The sequence below is a fragment of the Gopherus flavomarginatus genome, chromosome 6 (assembly GCF_025201925.1).
Source record: "Gopherus flavomarginatus isolate rGopFla2 chromosome 6, rGopFla2.mat.asm, whole genome shotgun sequence".
In the NCBI taxonomy this organism is placed as follows: Eukaryota; Metazoa; Chordata; order Testudines; family Testudinidae; genus Gopherus; species Gopherus flavomarginatus.
The window spans coordinates 61,888,060-61,907,264 of NC_066622.1; the positions used below are offsets into that span (position 1 = coordinate 61,888,060).

Below are 19,205 nucleotides of genomic sequence, written 5' to 3' on the forward strand. Positions count from 1 at the left end.
GAAGTCCTGGGGAGGGCTTAGGGGGTTCCTGGAGGTCACAAATATCTACATCCAGGCTGGAGGAGTTCTGGCAGTATTAGGGAGTTGTGGGGGGGGGCACAGATACCTATTTCGAGGCTGTAGTGGTCCCAGGGTTGCTTTAGGGCATTTTGGGGTACAGATATCTATGTGCATGCTGGAGGTGTCGCTGGGAGGATCACTGGGTTCGTGAGGGTGCACACATACCTACCTCCAGGCTATAGGGATCCTGAGGGGGGATCTTATGGGGTTGTGGGGGAACAGATACCTTCATCCAGGCAAGAGGAGTCCTGAGGGCCTTCTGGGGTTCGTGTTGGTCACAGACACCTGCGTCTAGGCTAGAGGGGTTCCGGAGGGATTAGGGGGGTTGTGGGGAGCTCAGATAGCTATGTCGAGGCTGGAGAGGTCCCATCATGGCCTAGGGGGTTTGTGGGGGACACAGATACCTGCATCTAGGCTGGAGGGGTTTTGGCGGTCTTAGGAGGGTTGTGGGAGCACAGATACCTATGTCCATGCTGGAAGGGTCCCGTTGTGGCTTAGGAGATTCGTTGGGTCAGAGATACCTATGTTTAGGCTGGAGGGGTCCTGGGGGGGATTAGGTGTGTTGGGGGGGGAACAGATACCTATGTCCCAATTGTACGGTGCCCTGGCTAGCTTAGGAGGTTTGTGGGGGTCACAGATACAAACATCCATGCTGTAGTGGTCCCAAGGGTCTTTGTGGGGGTCTGGGGGTCACAGATACCTACCTACAGGCTGGAGGGGTCCTGTGGGTCTTAGGGGGTGTGTGGGCCTACAGATGCCTACATCTGGGCTTGTGGGTCCCCTGGGGGGCTTAGAGGTTTGCGGGGAGCACAGATACCTTTATCCAGGCTAGATGGGTCCCGGTTGGGTTAGGGGCTTGTGGGGGGGCACAGATACCTATGTAAGCAGAAGCAGGATGAACTCTACCCTGACATCTGGTGGTGAATTATGGCAAGTGTGGAAACGAATTTCAGGGACTGATCGTGTTTGCATAGGCACACCCACCCCGCCTGACACAGCCACGGCAGCCTGGGATGGTTGCTTTGGCAGCTGTGATATCCCCAGTTTATTTGGGGTGTTGTTGGGGTGTGAAATGTAGGGTGTTGTCACCCTGATTGTGTGGATGAGGAACTGTGAAACTGCTTTGAGACAGAGATTCTCACCATCAATTGAGTGGCACTCGCTAGACAAGGGAGTGGGCTCCTTCGATGAACCAGAAACACCAATTACACTTTCTTCTCTTTTAGCAGTTGAATAGCAGAGCTGATTTTTGAGTCTCCTAAGACTTGAAGTTGTAGATTCCTGAGTTGAATTTGTTAAATAGTTGTGCTAGCTAGTGGGGGAGTCTGAAACTATATTGCAGAGCAGAACAGCTGATGGAAAGAAGTAGTTTGCTGGATGGTTGGAGTGGCCCATGCAGTGAGGTGAGCTGAGCAGTTTTTAGGGACAGCTGGAATAGATCACAGGTTGGCTGGTGGAGCACAGCAGCTGGTGGACCGAGCTGAGCAGTTCGTGGGGAAGGGGGAAGCAGAATCCCACAGAGAGGCAGGGCAGTCGGCAGTGGACCAAGTAAGATGCCCCTTTCGCTTGCTCCTCTCCTGCCCAAAGGCCTCCTTGTGCCTCTCCACCCCCTACCCCAAGGCCTGTCTGCTGCCCCCACCTCTCTGGCCTTCCCCTGAGACTCACCCTGCCCAAACCTCTCTGCCCCCTCCCCTAAGACCAGCCCAGCCCACGACTTGCGCCTCTCTGTTTCTCCTCTGAGATCCACCCTGCCCAGCACTCACACCTCTCTACCCTCTCCACTGACCTGCCCTGTCCACCACCCACACCTCTCTGCCCCTCCCCTAAGACCCGCCCTGTCCACCTCTTTCCTCTGTCATCTCTTGTTATTCCCTGAAACATCAAGGATGGAATAAATAGCTGAGTTTACTCCAGGGTGAGGAAGAAAGGAGCCACCAATCCCCTTGCAAAGCTCAGTGCCCAGGAGAAAACCTACCCTCTGCTATTGCAATCCCTGATGTGCTGGGGATATGATGGTAAATGGGAATGTGCTAATAAAGTTTGTGGATGACACGAAGCTGGGGGGTATTGCTAACACGGAGAAGGACAGGGATACTATTCAGGAAGATCTGAACCACCTTGTAAACTGGAGTAATAGAAATAGGATGAAATACAATAGTGAAAAGTGCAAGGTCATGCATTTAGGAATTAATAATAAGAATTTTGGATATACGTTGGGGGCGCATCAGTTGGAAGCGACGGAGGAGGAGAAGGACCTTGGGGTACTGGTTGATAGCAGGATGACTATGAGTCGCCAATGTGATACGGCTGTTAAAAAAGCAAATGCGATTTTGGGATGCATCAGGCGGGGTATTTCCTGCAAGGATAAGGATGTGTTAGTACCGTTATATAAGGTGTTGGTGAGACCCCATCTGGAATACTGTGTGCAGTTCTGGTGTCCCATGTTCAAGAAGGATGAATTCAAACTGGAACAGGTTCAGAGACGGGCTACAAGGATGATCCGAGGAATGGAAAAACTGCCTTATGAAAGGAGACTCAAAGAGCTTGGCTTGTTTAGCCTGGCAAAAAGAAGGCTGAGGGGGGATATGCTCGCTCTATATAAATATATCAAGGGGGTTAACGTTAGGGAGGGAGGGGAATTATTTAAGTTTAGTGCTAATGTAGACACGAGGACGAATGGGTATAAACTGGATATTAGGAAGTTTAGACTTGAAATTAGACGAAGGTTTCTGACCATTAGGGGAGTGAAGTTCTGGAATAGCCTTCCGAGGGAAGTAGTGGGGGCAAAAGACTTTCCTGGCTTTAAGACAAAGCTTGATAAGTATATGGAGGGGATGTTATGATAGGATCGTTAATTTGGGCAATTGATCTTGAATAACCACCAGACAGGTCTGCTCAATGGTCTGCGGGGAGATGTTGGATGCGATGGGTACTGAGTTACTGCTGAGAATTCCTTCTTGGGTGCTAGCTGGTGACTCTTGCCCACATGCTCAGGGTTAGGCTGATCGCCATATTTGGGGTCGGGAAGGAATTTTCCTCCAGGGCGGATTGGCAGGTGCCCTGGAGGTTTTTCGCCTTCCCCTGCAGCGTGAGGCATGGGTCGCTTGCTGGTGGTTTCTCTGCAGCTTGAGGTCTTCAAACCATTTTTGAGGATTTCAATAACTCGGTCCTGGGATAGGGGTTGTTATAAAATTGGATGGGTGGGGTTCTGTGGCCTGCCTTGTGCAGGAGGTCAGACTAGATGATCAGATTGGTCCCTTCTGACCTATGCGTCTATGAGTCTATGAGTAAAGGAACTGTCTGAATGATCAAGGCAGGAAATGGACAACAATCTACAGGAACGTAATTGACCACAAAAACACCCTCCTCATGCTCCAGCCAGAAGGGAAATGAGCAGGAATTCTTGCAGTTCAGCCATGGACACACTTACACAATGGCACAGCAGTGTGTGTGTTGTGGAAGCTGGTCTGAGGGAACAACTGGAATTGATCACAGATTGAGAACAGAACTAGAGTGTAGTGAGAGACCCATCTCAAGCAAGTACTTATAGCTGAGTGGTTAAGGTAATGGATGAGTAATCCATTGGGGTTTCCCTGCACAGGTTCAAATCCTGTCAACTATGGGGGAAGTTGTGGTTCTTTAGTTTCAAGAGACCTGGGTCTTGTCTCACTCTCAAGCTATGTCTACACTATTGGGTAATGTGGCTTTACAGTGTTTTAATTAAACAGCTGTTGCATGTCCACACTATGCCCCTTGTGTCACCAGAGCACATCCAGGCTAGAATCTTGGATGGCCACAGAGAGCAGTGCATTGTGGGTAGCTGTGCAACTGGCTGCAGGTGTTTTGGGAAGGGTTTGCAAGACCTCATGGCTGGTACAGCATCACATGATGCAGGTTTCTCTATCCCATTGTTCCATGGGAATCCTACTAGATTGCCAGCTCCTTTTCAACTGCAATGTGCCTGGTGGGGTAGAGAGTGTGTTTGCGTGTGTAGGGGGAGAGTGAGTGTGTGGGCACACTGTCTCTAAGTCCAGACAGCTGCTGCAAGGAACCAATCCTGAGGCAGGGGGAGGGAGACAGCCGCAACATCAGCCCCTGCTTCCCTCACTGGCTCAGGTCAGCACAGCATCCTCTGTCACACAAATACACACACACACTGCTGCCTGCTTAGCTCTGTGTCAGGGGTGCTGAAACGGGGTTAGAGGGCTGTGGCTCCACCACTGTTTACCAGCTGTTAGGACCAGTGATGGAGTGGGGGGAAGGGTGGAGTCTTAGGGGGGGAAGAGGTGTTCTGTGGGTGTGGCCTCGGGGGAGGGGTGGTGTGAGTGTGGGTCCTTGAGGAAGGGGTGTCATGGGAGTGCCACAGTTCAGACAACGGTGCCCCCCCCCAACTGTAAGGAAGCTCCCACCGCCCCTGCTCTGTGTTCGTAGGGCAGGAGAGAGCAGCATCCACGGCAGTGATTTGCTCCCCGGGGCTCCAGCAGGGGGGCTGGGGAGACGATTTAAAGGGCCCGGGGATCCGGCCACTGCAGGGAGCCCTGGGCCCTTTAAATCACCAGCCTGGGGAAGCCGGGCCAGGCTGGCACAGCGTACCCGCTCTTGCCGGTATGCCATACTGGACTGGACTGACTTACTTTCACCTCTGGAAGGTCCTCACGTGGATCAATAACTGGTTAAAAGCTAGGAAACAAAGGGTAGAAATAAATGGTCAGTTTTCAGGATGCAAACAGGTAACTAGTGGTGTCTGTACTGGGACCAGAACTAGTCAACATATTGATAAATGATCTGCTAAACAGCGAGGTGACAAAATTTGCAGATGATCCAAAACTGCTGAGGATAGTTAAATGCAAAGCAGCCTGTGAGGAGTTAATAAGAGATTTCACAAAACTGGGTGAAAGGGCAACAAAATGGCAGATGAAATTCAATGCTGATGAATGCAAAGTGATGCACATTGGCAAACATAATCCCAGCTCTACATATAAAACGATGGGATGTCAAATAGCTGTTGCAACTCAAGTGAGAGATCTTGGAGTCACTGTGGATAGTTCTCTGCAAACATCCACTCAATGTGGAGCAGCCGTCAAAAAGCGAACAGAATGTTGAGAGTCATTAGGAAAGGGATAGAAAATAAGAGAGAAAATCTTATTGCCACTGTATAAATCCATGGTACGCCCACATCTTGAATGCTGCATGCAGATACGGTCACCCCATCTCAGAAAAGATGTATTGGAATTGGAAAAGGTTCAGAAAGGAGTATGGAGTGTCTGCCATCTGAGGAGAGAATAATAAGACTGGGACTTTTCATCTTGGAGAAAAGATGACTAATGGAGGATATGATAGAGGTCTATAAAATCATGGCTGATGTGGAGAAAGTAAATAAGGAAGTGTTACTTATTCCTTCTCATAACACAAGAACTTGGGGTCACCAAATAAAATTAATAGGCAGCACGTTTAAAACAAACAAAAGGAAGTATTTTTTCACACAATACACAGTCAACCTGCGGAACTCCTTGCCAGAGGATGTTGTGAAGGTCAAGACTATAACAGGGCTCAGAAAAAGAGCTAAATCGATTCATGGAGGACATGCTCTGAGCCAGGATGGGCAGGGAAGGTGTCCCTAGTCTCTGTTTGCTGGGAGCGGGTGACAGGGGATAGGTCACTTGATGATTACCTGTTCTGTTCATTCCCTCTGGGTCACCTGGCTTTGGCCGCTATGGGAACACAGGATACTGGGCGAGATGGACCCAGTCTGACCCAGTCTGGCTGCTCTTACGTCCTTATGCTCCTTTCATACAGATGCCTGGGATTCTGACTCACAATGTGTCCCTGAGGTCTCAGCCAAAATGCCCAGACTGGCAAACACTCTGGGCTCCTGAAGCCTCTGCCCCCCACCTAGTGCCTATGGCTCATCCCTGACCCTTGCTGCTGCTCCTTGCTGTAGAAGGTGAAAGGAGGGGAGGCAGCGCAGGAGCCTTCTGGGGATGCAGATCTGAGGCTTTGGGAGAGACACATTGTCTGAAACATCAGGGCGCTGTAAACCATGCAGCTACCCCCTCAATCAGGGGCCTGTTCCAGCCCTGACTCTGGGTTACCGTGATCCCTCCCACACAGCAGGGTGCCCACTGTTCTGTATTTGGTTGTCATGTTTTTTGTTCCCATGGCAACTTAGTTAGATTATTAGGGGTTAGCCCAGCCAGCTTCGGCCGGTTGGGTTAGCTCTGTGTCTGTAAATAAATGGTAGTTTTGTTACCTGTCTGCTGTCTGGCCTCAAGTGATTTCTTCCTAAACCGGCTGCCCCCAAGGATATAACAAGTGGCGACGAGGATGGGATTCTGGTGCTGCTCCAGCAACACAAGGAAGTAGAAGTCAAGGTACAGAAAGTGAAACTAAAAATCATGGCTACTGTGACCGGGCCACTGGAACCTTTTGATGAGAATATAGAGCAGCGGCCTGCGTATACTGAGTGTTTTGAGCTTTTTGTTATTGCAAATGACATTACAGAAGAGAAGAAGGTGCCCATATTATTAAGTGTTGTAGGAGCTAAAACCTACTCCCTGCTACGCAGCTTACTATACCCTCTTAAGCCTGAGACTAAATCTTACAGTGATATGGTGGAAATCCTGGGGTCTCATTTTTCCCCAAAACCACTGGTAGTTAATGAAAGATATCGGTTCCACAAAAGAGACCAAAAAGAAGATGAAAGAGTTGTACAATTTGTAGCAATTTTAAAAAAGCTAGCAGAACACTGTGAATTTAAAGAGATGTTAAATGATGCCCTGCGTGACAGGTTAGTGTGTGGCCTCTACAGAGAAGCTACATGGAAGCGCCTATTGACAGAGGCTCAGCTTACATTACAGAAGGCTGTTGATATTGCTGTATCCATGGAACTGGCTACAAGGGAGGTGCAATACATCGGTGCATCCCCTAGGCTGCAAAAAGTGTCACAAGAACCTACCCACAAAACTGTGCAGAGTCAGGAACGTTACCGCTGTGGTAAGCCGGGTCACCAGGCATCAGAATGCTGGTGTAAGGACCTGGTGTGTCGACACTGTGGCAAAAAGGGACACATTGAGTGTGCCTGTAAACAAAAGAACGAGAGGCCTGTGGTCTGGCCGACAAAAAGAGGAACCCTGCATACCCTAGAGCAGACCCAGGATGATCAAGGTGACATCTCATCGCAAGCGGAAGTGCCACTGTATGTTTTGTCTTTGGCGGTGGGCTCACGTGAATACGGGGTAACCCCGTTATTGGATGGCAAACCTATACGCACGGAACTGGACACCGGTGCAGCCATCTCGCTGGTCTCTGAAACTGTGTATAAAGAAAACCTACAGCATCTTCTGCTTAAGGCAACAAAAACTGTTCTGAAGAGGTATACGGGAGAAGCTGTGCCCATGTTGGGCACTAGTGATGTTAAGGTGGAGCTCAATGGACAGGCTGCTAAATTGCCACTGTTTGTGGTGAGAGGTAACTACCCAGCCTTAATGAGTAGGTCTTGGCTTGGGCAGATTCAGCTGACCTGGGCAGAAGTGCACCGGATGACTAAAGAAGAAACCAGTCTAACCCCTATACTAAGGAAACATGCTGCTGTTTTTGGAGATGATTTGGGAAGTATGAAGGGAATCACTGTGACATTGAACATTAAACCTGATAGTCCATCAAAATATCTGAAAGCCTGTACTGTGCCATATGCCATCAGGCCAAAAGTCGAAACAGACCTGGAGTGCCTGGTCACCAATGGAGTCCTAACACCAGTTACCCATAGTTCATGGGCCACTCCTATCGTTCCAATAGTGAAGAAAGATGGCTCTCTCCGGATTTGCGGTGATTTTAAAGTCACTGTCAACCCAGTGTTGTGTGCAGAGCAATACCCTCTTCCCTGCATAGATGACCTCTTCGCAGGCCTGGCTCGGGTACAAAAGTTCAGTAAGATTGATCTGAGTCAAGCATATTTACAGATGCATGTCGATTACAAGTCCTAAGATCTGTTGACTATTGTGACTCATAAGGGGCTTTATCGATACTGTCGCCTACCCTTCAAAATAATGTCTGCTCCCGCCCTGTTCCAGAGGGCTATGGACCAGATCTTGTGTGGCTTGTCAGGAGTTCAGTGCTATCTGGATGATATCCTGGTCACTGGAAGGAATGAAGAGGATCACTTAAAGAATTTAGAGGCTACCCTACAAAGACTGGAAGAGTATGGCCTATGACTTCGCAAAGACAAGTGTGAATTCTTCAAGCTCTCTGTTGAATATTTGGGATGCATCATTGATTCTGCAGGTTTTCATAAGACCCCTGCAAAAGTTAAAGCTATGGTAGAGGCTCCCCCACCTTGAAATGTAAGCCAGCTGCACTCATTTCTAGGACTACTGAACTATTATGGAAAGTTCATCTCACAGTTAGCCACACTGCTAAAACCACTTCATGAGCTCCTGGGGCAGAACAAGGCCTGGAAGTGGACTGAAGCCTGTGATGTTGCATTTAACAAAGCTAAGGATGCACTGCTAAATTCTGAAGTTCTAACGCACTTTGATCCATCCTTACCCCTACAATTGCCTGCGATGCCTCCCTTTATGGAATGGGAGCAGTCCTGTCACACATTATGCCTTCTGGAGAAGACAGACCTATTGCTTTTGCTTCATGCACTCTAAGCAAAGCAAAAACTAACTACTCCCAAATCGAACGTGAGGCATTATGAATTGTTTCTGGAATTCGGAAGTTTCATCAGTACCTGTTTGGGTGAAAGTTTACTCTTCTCACAGACCATCGACCTCTGACGTCAATTTTTGGACCCTACACAGGCATTCCCCCATTAGCTGCTAGTTGTATGCAACGTTGGGCATTGTTACTTTCAGCACACACTTATAAAATTAAATATCGGAAATCCACTCTGCAGGGCAATGCAGATGGCCTCTCAAGGTTGCCTTTGCCGATCAAACATCAAGATAGTGCCCAAAAGGAAATCTTCTACTTTGATCAGGTATAGAATACACCCATCACTGCTACTCAGATAAAGAAGGCAACTCGTGTTGGCCCAGTATTGTCCCAAATTTTGGACCTGGTGATGCATGGAAAATCTCGACAAACCTTTCCGGTCTCATCCGACCTTGTTACCTACATGTCCAGGAGGACGGAGTTATCGGTCCAATCTGGTTGTTTGTTGTGGGGGAGACGTGTCATTATTCCACCACCACTGAGATCACAGATGTTAGAACAGCTACATTCCAGTCACTGTGGAATAGTGCACATGAAGGAAATTGCACAAAGCTATTTTTGGTAGCCTGGATTGGACAGTGCTATTGAAGAGAAAGCAAAAGCTTGTATGTCATGTCAGAGTATGAGGAATGCACCCCAGTGGGCACCCCTACACCCATGAGACTGGCCTGAAAACCCGTGGCAACGTATTCACATTGACTTTGCTGGCCCCCTTGAAGGAAGCATGCTCTTGGTGGCAGTAGATGCCCATTCTAAATGGCCAGAAGCCTCTATAATGCAGTCCACTACTGCAGAGAGTACTGTCCAAAAACTACAGGGACTCTTTAGTCGTTTTGGTCTCCCAGAACAACTTGTGAGCGACAACGGACTGCAGTTCGTCTCTCAGGGGTCTCAAAATTTTATGAAGGCAAATGGGATACACCACATCACGTCAGCACCATATCATCCATCTACCAATGGATTAGCTGAAAGATTTCTGCAGACAATGAAACACGCTTTGAAATCAGCAAGGGGACAACACTCCAATCAAAAGCGTCTGGATACCTTCTTACTTTCCTACAGAAACACACCTCATGCTACCACCCAGGCATCCCCGGCCTTTCTAATGATGGGACGACAGCTGTGCACTTGCTTTGATCTGCTGAAACCTTCTGAACCCTGACAAATTGTGCAACATCAGCAGCAACATCAAGTCATCAGACGTGCACCCAGAGCAAAAGACCTAACCTTTTGCCTGGGAAAGCCAGTTTTGGCTTGGAATTATACTTCTGGAGCTAAATGGGTCCCTGCCACGATCATCACTCAAACAGGACCTGTTTCCTACACAGTTCAGACTGCAGAGGATCTTACCTGGCGGCGACATGTAGATCAGCTGTTGCCAGATCATGCCAGTCCTCAGACACATCTGCAGTTGAGTGGTGTGACTTCACCTCTTCTGGTCAGACACTGACTCACGAATCACCTATTCCTGACTGTTCTCCTACCTTACTGCCAGCGGCTGAGATACCCCTTTGCCCAGCATGAGCTGATACCACCTCCTCACCTGTTCGTGCTGCAGACCCTAAGCCCATGGTACTTTTGGGTGCAACAACACCAGAAGTTTGCCGTAATCCACCTAGAGACAGAAGGCCTCCTCATCGGCTGGATCTTTAGCTAGAGTGAACCCACAGTTATGGGACAAAATAATCCCTGGGGTTTAGCCTGGAATGGAGGCAGTCTACCCTCCTTCTCTAGTCTAGTATCAGAGGGGTAGCCATGTTAGTCTGGATCTGTAAAAGCAGCAAAGAATCCTGTGCCACCTTATAGACTAAAAGACGTTTTGGAGCATGAGCATTCGTGGGTGAATACTCACTTCGTCAGATGCATGTAGTGGAAAGTTCCAGGGGCAGGTATATATATGCCCGCAAGCTAGAGATAATGAGGCAGTTCAATCAGGGAGGATGAGGCCCTGTTCTAGCAGTTGAGGTGTAAAACCAAGGGAGGAGAAACTGGTTTTGTAATTGGCAAGCCATTCACAGTCTTTGTTTAATCCTGAGCTGATGGTGTCAAATTTGCAGATGAACTGAAGCTCAGCAGTTTCTCTGCTGTACCCAGCAGCCTCCTACTGCAAGACAAACCCAAGAAAGAAACCAGCAGGACTCCACTGGCCATCACATACAGTCCCCAGGTAAAACCTCTCCGACGCATCATCAGGGATCTACAACGCATCCTGGACAATGATCGCACACTTTCACAGGCCTTGGGTGGCAGGCCAGTCCTCCCTCACAGGCAACCTGCCAACCTGAAACATATTCTCACCAGTACCCGCACTGCTCCATAGTAACTCTAGCTCAGGAACCAATCCATGCAACAAACCTCAATGCCAACTCTGCCCACATATCTACACCAGTGACACCATCACAGGACCTAACCAGATCAGCCACATCATCACCGGTTCATTCACCTGCCATCATATGCCAGCAATGCCCCTCTGCTATGTACATAGGCCAAACTGGACAGTCGCTACGGAAAAGGGTGAACGGACACAAATCAGATATTAGGAATGGCAATATACAAAAACCTGTAGGAGAACACTTCAACCTCCCTGGCCACACTATAGCAGACCTTAAGGTGGCCATCCTGCAGCAAAAAAACTTCAGGACCAGACTTCAAAGAGAAACTGCTGAGCTTCAGTTCATCTGCAAATTTGACATCATCAGCTCAGGATTAAACAAAGACTGTGAATGGCTTGGCAATTACAAAACCAGTTTCTCCTCCCTTGGTTTTCACACCTCAACTGCTAGAACAGGGCCTCATCCTCCCTGACTGAACTGCCTCATTATCTCTAGCTTGCCTGCATATATATACCTGCCCCTGGAACTTTCCACTACATGCATCTGACGAAGTGGTTATTCACCCACGAAAGCTTATGCTCCAAAACGTCTGTTAGTCTATAAGGTGCCACAAGATTCTTTGTTGCCTCTAGTCTAGTGTGTGTTTTATTTAGGGGAGGTGTTCTTATTAGCTGGGGAGGAAAATGTTGTGTATTTGGTTGTCATGGCTTTTCTTCCTATGGCAACTGAGTTAGATTATTAGGGGATAGCCCAGCCAGCTTCAGCCTGTTAGTCGAGCTCTATGTCTGTAAATAAATGGTAGTTTTGTTAACTGTCTGCTGTCTGGCCTCAAGTGATTTCTTCCTAAACTAGCTGCACCCAAGGATATAACACCAACCCAGCGTGGCTTCTCCTCCTCTTCCCCAGCTTGGTGCTTCTCCCCCTCCCTCCCCCAACTGCAGCTCCTGCAGGGGCCCAGGGCTTCTCCTCCCCCCTCCCCTACCCAGCGTGGCTCCAGTCCAGTCCGGGGCTTCTCCTCCCTGACTCGGGGGGAGGAGAAGCTCGGCTTCTCTCCCCTCCCCCGCCCCTTCTGCCACTATCTGGAGCTTCCTCTTCCCCTAACCTTCCACTGCCCCCAGCCCCAGCCTAGCTGGGCTCCCTGGGGCACCCGATGCTGCTGTGGCCGAAGCCGAGCCTGGCGAGCAGGGAGCAGCAATTCATGAGGATGCCATGGCAGAGCCATCAGCCCGAGGTGTGCGGGGCAGCCCAGGGAAGCGGGGCAGGCTGTGCTGCTGCTGGCCCCGCACCCCCGCCCACCCCGACCCCTGAGGCTGTTTGGGGGGGGACTCACTCAGCCCCCGCAGGAGCAGGGAGGGGGAAGCAGCTGACCTAACATCCCACTGCCCCCAGAGCCCCGCCCCCAGGAGCTGCCCCATCCCTTGCCTGTGCCAGAGCCCCTCCCTCAGGAGCTGCCCCGCCCATTGCCTGTGCCAGAGCCCCGCCCCAAGGAGCTGCCCTGCCCCAGGCAGTGCCAGAGCCCCGCCCCCACGCTCTGGGCTTTGTTCTCCTGCCTCCTTCTTCCCAGTACCCCCCACTCCCAGCTGCTCCCTCCCTGTGTCTGCAAACACTGCCCCGGGCGGGTCGCTGGGGCTGACTCTGCTGGCTGAAGTAGCCTCCATCTCTGCTCACCTCGGGGGGAGAGGAGGGACGAAGAGAGGAGATGGTCCCAGGGCGTGAAAGCAAAATTAGGGGGCAGGGAAAGGAGGACTGTTTGGAAAGGTGGGTTTTTTGCGGGGGGGGTGAGCCAGAGGGAGTCAGAAGAAGTTGGGCAGCAGAGGCTCATGGAAATTGAGGGGAACCCCGTGGGTGTCCCAATGTTGGCCAGGGATTGTACAGCACCTAGTGCAATGTGGGGTCCTGATCTCAGTCATGGTCTGTGCAGCACCTGGGAGCCCTGATGTCTATTTCCTGATCACAGGCACTGGGAATGGACAGAGGGAAAACCTCAGCACCTGAAGGGTTAGTGCAGCCCTGTGTGCAATCCCTGCTTGGTGGTGCTGCTGCTCTCATGACGGGTTGACTGAGTAGACCAACAGCACAATCTCAGTCCCATGTGGTTTAGTGATCTGGATTCCTGGTTTTCACCCAGGTGGTCTGGGGTTCAATTCCCAGTGTGGGAATAATGCAGAGCTTTTGCTCAGAGGGGAGGAAGGGCAAGGGGGAGGGATCCTAGAAGCAGGGCATTTGTACAGTGTCGGGAGGGGATCCCAGAAGTGGGGGTTGGGGGCAGAGGTCTGAGGGGAGATCAGGGATGGATCCCAACATTGCGGAAAGTGGGCAGCATGGAGAGCATAGGCCTGGCACGGGGACAGGGAAAAGTGACTCTGTCCTTCTAAACTCAGCACCGGCAGACTAGGCAGGCTTGGAAGAATTACTTATTTGTTAGTAAATGTCAATTTTTGTGTAAACACACAACCCAATGGCAAAATATTTCCATTGATAATCATCAAAATTGACAGATGGGCAAACTAAAGGAACATGTTGCTTGAGAATTTATCCTATTCTAATCCTATAAGGTTCCCTTCTGCCTTAGATGCCACCATGTGGGTGTTTCATTAACCTCCCCATTTTCACACAGAGACACAATTTCCTTTGCATGGATCCATGAAGAGTAAAATCTTCCTGTGTCACTTGTCTGAGCCAGGGCATTCAATTCCACTGAAAACTTCTCTCCTGCAATGGCAATGGTCAAACAGAGGGGACGTGGCCACCTTCACCCCTGGCAGTGAGATATTCCCTCTCCTCTTTCTTCAGGCTGCTGCTGTTATTCCATGAATCATCAAGGATGGAATAAAAAGCTGAGTTTACTCCAGGATGAGGAAAGAAAGGAGCCACCAACTCCTTGAAAAATCTCAGTGTCCAGAGAAAACCTGCCGCTGTTATTGGAATCCCTGATGTGTTGGTAGCTTGTTTATTTACACTGAGGATTGAGTCTTGCTTTGTGCACCGTGTTTGAGAATGAAAATCCTAACCCACCCTTTGAAATAACCACTGCAGCAGGACATTTTTATGTCCCTCTCTCAAAGCAGACAGACCGATGGAGAAATGCCATGAGTCCAGGGTAATACTTCACTGTGGTTTTACCATTTCCACTCGCTAAACTCCCTCCCAACCTTCTGGGCTCTTAGAGCAGGGTACAGAGGCTGAGCCGAGATACGTACAATGCAACTTCACAGACCAAACCGCATGACCTTGAATAATCTGACATGGGCCAGCCGTGGTGTTTCATTGCACTGTAGATGTATCCTAATGTTATGTCTACACTGTGATTAAAACACACAGGGCACCTGTCTCAAAGCCCGGCCAGCTGACTCAGGGTTACGGGGCTTGGGCTGCAAGACTATAACATTACAGTGCAGACAGATGGGCTTGAGCTCAACCTCAGAGACCCCAGGAAGGTGAGGATTTCTGAACCCAGGCTTCAGCGTGAACACAAATATCTGCACCACGGTTTTTAGCCCCTCAGCATTAGCTCCATGAGCCCAAGTCAGATGACCCAGGCCAGCCATGCTGCCATCTTTGTCCCAGGAGAGATGGACTCTACGGGTACGTCTCCATTGCAATGTCAGTCCAGGTGTGGCACGCTGTGCTCAAAGCAGCACCTGGAAGCCCCATATTCACCACTCTTATATAATGATGATACGGTTTGTACAACGTCTGCCTGGTGAGGTATCATTTCAGAAATCTTGATGTGTTGAACACTAATATTGTGTTGGAATGTGTGTGTAGCATTGGTTGGGAAGTTATGAAGTTTGCTCTGTGTGTGTTACTGAGATATGTTATGAGGTTGGGAAATGACCACCACCAGCCTTTCAGGTGTGACAATGAAGGAACCAGACTCGCTGCTGGCCCATTAAAGGGATCCACCCTCCCAAGGACTATCCCAGGAACTGTGTACAATGCAGACTTCTCCGAGATAACACAGCAACACTGGGCACTGCTTGACTCACATCCTAGCAAAGGAGCTTTCTAGAAAGTTGGAAGGAACTATGAAAGAAGTGTAGAGACATCATGATTTGGCCTCTCTCCCCACAACTCAACAGTTGGAAACACACCTGGATGACAAAATTGATTCAGAAATCAGAAGAGAATAATAATAATACATTCAAACCAAAGTCCCCAAACAGACTAGCATTGGTTTTTCAGCAGAAAATTTTCAGTTTGGGGGATTTTCTTTTCCCAGTCAGACTTTGCCAAGGGAAGCAGAGAGAAAATGTTTGAGTTGCCTCCTTCAGAACAGCTTGGCCTAGACACTAGCTCTGGTTCACTGTTGAGGCCTTGCTCAGGATGGGGGTATTTTAAGAATCTGGGCAGGTCCCAGGGTGTTTGGGGGAGATCATGAGGATGTTACCTTTTGAGAGAAAAGCTAAGAAATACAGGACTAGAGAAAAACATTTTAGAAATGTGGGATTTAGACATTTTATTTAAAGCAACAGAGGCTCTGAATTTCTCAGAAGGTTTTTGTTTGTAGGAAGCAACATTGCTAGAGCTGTTATTGTACCAAAGGGGGAGATGGTTGTCTATAAAGGAGGGGTGAAGACCAAATGCCTCTAATGAGGATGGGATTCAAACCTATGCATGCAAAGCACAATGGATTAGCAGTCCATCACCTTAACCACTCGGTCACCTCACCTGAGCTGTTAGGAAATGGACAGGATGAGAAATTTAAGGCCGGCAGAGATAGGGATATGATGGAGTTTTTAAATACTAAGCGTAAGCAGGGGCTGAATGAGCTCCCCACTCACATCTAGTGAGGAACTGGGGGAAAGACTTCAGGAACAGACCATGTTTGCATAGACACACCTACTCTGCCTAGGAATGCAGCATGATGGGGCTGCTTGCCCAAAATGACCAGTTTGGGATGGTGGTGGGTTACAAATCACTTTAGGATTGAGTGCAATGAAATGTTATTCTCCTTCCTGTATGAGTGAAGGGCAGCAGAACATACCTATTGCATCCTGATGGAGGGGTAGGCACCTCAGGGCCTGAGCCAGCCCCTATGGAGGGCAGGGAGGGAACACTACTCAGCAGCACTCTGTCCCAGCTCTTCCCCAACCCCACCCTCAGCCTGAGACTCTGGCTCCCAGCCCGGCGTCGACCCCTTTACCACTGTCCACATTCCTCTCCCCAGCAAGCAACAGCCCCACTCCCAGCCGCAGTTCTCGACCGTGGCTTCTGAGGGGCCACAGCCATGGATAAGAGGGCACAGGGTGAAATGTTTGGGGACCACTGGTTTAGGGTGACATCCTCAATCACTTCTCTGCCACCACGGGCAGCCCAGAGCCCTTAAATGTCAGCTGCTGCCGGGATTCAAAAGGGCTCAGAGATCCCTGTGGCTGCAGGCAGCCGAGAGCCCTTTCAATCCCGGCCACAGCTCCAGCGGATGGAGTGGGGCTGGGATTTCAAGAGCTCAGGCTCCTCTCAGCAGCAGCTCTGGGCCCTTTAAATCGCTGCCCCAGCCCCACAAAGCTCCGGGATCCCCCAGCCACCAAGCCCCAGGCCCTTTAATTTGACTCTGAGGGCTCCCAGCCACCTCTTCAGCTGGGAGCCCCTGGTTGATTTAAAATCAAGTATCACCTCCCTACCCTCAACCTTCCTTTTTGACTCACAGCTGTTTTGGTGGGGCGGTGCTGAGGAAGGAGGGCTTGTTTCTGCCGGGCTGGGCGGGGTGTTTCCACCGGGCCAGGAAGTCCTGAGGTGGGGGTGGTTCCACGGGGCCGGGGGTTTTCCACCTTTAGCTGTTTTCTTTATAGTAATGTGGACCTCGCCGCTTTACGTGTTGTGCAGGCAGGGTGACGGCATTCGCTGGGCCTCTCGCTTGTGTGGATTCTCTGATGCATAATAAGGTGTGAGCTGCGATTGAAGGTTTTCCCCCACTCACGGCATTCGTAGGGCCTGTCCCTGCTGTGGATTCTCTGATGCCTAATAAGGGCTGATCTTTGAGTGAAGAGTTTTCCACACTCATGGCATTCATAGGGCCTCTCCCCTGTGTGGATTCTCTGATGTTGAGAAAGGTGTGATCTGTAAGTGAAGTTTTTCCCACACTCAGCGCATGTATTTTTTTGCTTTTCCCTGCAGATTTCCTGCTGTATTCTGGTTTCCTTAAGGCCCTTCTGAGTTCCCTGACAGGAAATAAATTTATCCATTTTCTCCCCTGGCTGGTTTCCCTGCTCTTTTTCTGGTCTGTGCTGAACCTCACAGCATCTTCCCTGCTCGTGACTGCTGGACACATTCCTTTTTATTCTTTGCGATAATGCTCTGTGTTTATCCACTTGCTCAACATTTCCCTGCTGAGAATTCTGCTCCTCTTTCTCACACGTCATTGCATCACCTGCTCTGATAGAGACAGAAACTTCAAACAGGGATGGAAAGAGGAAGGCCAAACCAAAACAAGTGCTGGAAAGAGGTCAAATAAAAATCAGGAACTCAGCTCCCCACAACAGGAGAGAGGAGGGGATCAATTCAGCCTTTACATCCCATCCAACTTCGCAGGGGGAAGGGAGAAAGCTACTGCCCGGTGTCTGCTAGGATGTATAGGAAGACTTGAGCTATATTTACCCTGCTGATGCGACCCCTGCTATGGACAATAATGAACTGAGAGACTTCCCAAGAGCTTTGTAGGGCATCCCAGATGTTTCCTTCACGCATTTACAGATTCTGAGTTGGTTTAATGTTTCCTCATCTGTGCGGGGAGATCTCAGGATCTCTCTTTCCTCTGAACCCTGGAGCTCTGGGACCCATGGCTCTTCCCCTTGTTCCAGCTGGGAGATCACATCACGTTGGAAAACCAGAAACCCTGCTCAGATGAAAGAAAACAGAGGAATTAAGTTGATTTCATAAAACTTGATCATAAAAAACATTCTATTAATTTATCTTCAGTGCTTAGTGTGACCTGGTGTGCCTGGGGCAGTCCTCACTGAAAATGCCAAGGTCAAAGCAGGCTGAAAAAGGGAGAGCAGATGCTCCCCAAACTGGTGGTTAACACTGAAGTTAAACTCACCGACCAGTCACAACCTGTACTTCTGATCCCACACACTGGTTAACGAGACTCTGAAAAAAGAAATCACACGGCCCCCTTTATTGCATGACAGTTCTCTGACTCCTAATCAGCAACTAGGTCCCGTACAGTGAGAGGTTATTTAAAAACTCTGCTCACTGTGATACAGCATGGCCAGAGGGCAGCAGGAGAGTGATCCTAATTGGATCCAGGAAGTGGGTGGGTGGAAGGTCAGCCACATTACCCAGTCACTATAGGTTTGGATCTCATCCAAAATACCATGCTGCCAGCCAGTCCTTTACCAGTTAAACTAACTGTTTAGAAGAAAGAACGAATGAAAGAATGAAGTTAAATTCCATCCTTCCAGACAATTCTTTAGCATCTAAATTAAAGGTTTAAAAGAAAGAAGGACAGAAAGAAGTTAAATGGAAAAGCAGTCAGATACATTCCAAAATGGATATATCAGGTTCTTAGCAGTATTGGTGAGTTGCTGGCTTGAAAGTCTGTCTGGAACGCATCCATAGCTTGGATGGGTCATTCAGTCCTTTGTTCCAGGGTTCAGTTTGTAGAGAAGTTGCTCCAGAGGTAGGAAGGGGGATTGAAGACAAGATGGAGATGATGCAGCTGCGCTTTATATTCCTTTTGCCATGTGGCTTGTACTTCCTGTGTCCCAAACACAAGCTTCACAGCACATGGCATGGAAAAGCTTTGGAGGTTTCATTACACAGGCATACCCCAGCATGTCTTGCTGACTCAATAGGTGTATCCCTTTGGTCCATGGGCTCATTGTATAGCTGATGACCCTCAATGGGCCATGAAACAGGCTAAGCAGTGTTGATGTCAATATGTCTGGGAGTGTCACCCAGAAAAACTGCACAAGTCTGGAAATACAGATATACCCTACATATCTGTAACTCACAATACAAAGGTGATAGAAACATAGAAACAAAATTATCATACTTGGCAAATCATAACATTTTCACTGACACTTTACATGTCATACCTAGCATGATTCATTGCAATTTTATCAGATGATATTATTTTATTATTAATACCAAGGT

At 49.2% G+C, this 19,205-nt stretch overlaps 1 long non-coding RNA gene and 1 other non-coding gene across 2 annotated transcripts; both read right to left on the reverse strand.

The window, feature by feature from the left end:
* Positions 1-15,698: 15,698 nt before the first annotated feature.
* Positions 15,699-15,780, reverse strand: TRNAS-GCU (transfer RNA serine (anticodon GCU)). The gene has a single exon. It is a non-coding gene; the product is annotated as a tRNA-Ser (tRNA).
* A 1,615-nt stretch (positions 15,781-17,395) lies between these two features.
* Positions 17,396-18,913, reverse strand: LOC127054331 (uncharacterized). The gene is made up of 3 exons (XR_007775224.1): positions 18,879-18,913; positions 17,800-17,943; positions 17,396-17,481 (listed from the first exon to the last, which is right to left on the reverse strand). It is a non-coding gene; the product is annotated as an uncharacterized LOC127054331 (long non-coding RNA).
* Positions 18,914-19,205: the final 292 nt, after the last annotated feature.